Raw genomic sequence first — 1534 nt, 5'->3', positions numbered from 1 at the left:
CCGTTGCCTGAGATCACAATTTTGTGCACCAAGTTTTTGGCGCCGTTGCCGGGGATTGTTCGAGTTTGAACAACTGATGGTTCATCTTGTTGCTCAGATTAGGTAATTTTCTTTTTGTTTTATTTTCAAAAATTTTTCAAAAACCTTTCAAAAATTTCTCATCTGTTTTCGAAAAAAAAAAATCTTTTCAAAAATATATTTTTCTTCAGAATTTTTAAGAATGAATTCTAGAGTTTCATGAAGTATGTTGAAGCCTGGCTGGATTTAAAGCCATGTCTAATTCTTTTGGATAAGGGCTTCCAATCATCAGCATAGAGGCAAGTTAATTGGAATGTCAGCCGTGGCATGTCTGAGTTACATACTAAAGCTTGGCTGGCTATTAAGCCATGCCTAACCCTCAGACTAAGAATACAAGATTCCTGGAATTCATATTAAAAAATTTTGAAATCCTTATTTTCTTTCTCCTATATGTTTTTTCGAAAAAAATATACAAAAATCCAAAAAATTTAATAAAATCATAAAAATAAAAAATATTTTGTGTTTCTTGTTTGAGTCTTGAGTCAATTTTAAGTTTGGTGTCAATTGCATGTTTTAAAGTTTGCATAAAATTTTCGAAAAATTCATGCATTCATATTGTTCTTCATGATCTTCAAGTTGTTCTTGGTAAGTCTTCTTGTTTGATCTTGATGTTTACATGTTTTGTGTCTTTTCTTATTTTTCATATGCATTCTTGCATTCATAGTGTCTATACATGAAAAATTTTTAAGTTTGGTGTCTTGCATGTTTTCTTTGTATTAAAAATTTTTCAAAAATAAGTTCTTGATGTTCATCTTGACATTCAAAGTGTTCTTGGTGTTCATCTTGACATTCATAGCATTCTTGCATGCATTCATTGTTTTGATCCAAAATTTTCATGCATTGAGTCTTTTTCATATTTTTTCTTCTCATCATTAAAAATTCAAAAATAAAAAAAAATTCTTTCCCTTTTCACTCATAAATTTCGAAAATTTGAGTTGACTTTTTCAAAAATTTTTAAAATCTAGTTGTTTTTATGAGTCAAATCAAATTTTCAATTTAAAAATCTTATCTTTTTCAAAATCTTTTTCAAAAATCAAATCCTTTTCATTTTTCGTATTTATTTTCAAAAATTTTAAAAATATTTTTCAAAAATCTTTTTTTTATCTTTATCTCCTAATTTTCGAAAATAACATCATCAATTAATGTTTTGATTCAAAAATTTCAAGTTTGTTACTTGCTTGTTAAGAAAGATTCAAACTTTGAGTTCTATAATCATATCTCGTGATTTCTTTTGAATCAAGTCATTAATTGTAATTTTAAAAATCAATTCTTTTTCAAAACTAATTTCAATCATATCTTTTCAAAAATATCTCTTTATCTTATCTTTTTCAAAATTTGATTTTAAATTATCCTTTCTAACTTCTTATCTTCTTATCTTTTCAAAATTGAATTTCAAATCTTTTTCAACTAACTAATTGACTTTTTGTTTGTTTCTTATCTCTTTCAAAACCACCTA

Source organism: Arachis ipaensis, chromosome B07 (genome assembly GCF_000816755.2).
Source record: "Arachis ipaensis cultivar K30076 chromosome B07, Araip1.1, whole genome shotgun sequence".
NCBI lineage: Eukaryota > Viridiplantae > Streptophyta > Magnoliopsida > Fabales > Fabaceae > Arachis > Arachis ipaensis.
Note: the sequence above shows the minus strand (reverse complement) of the source record.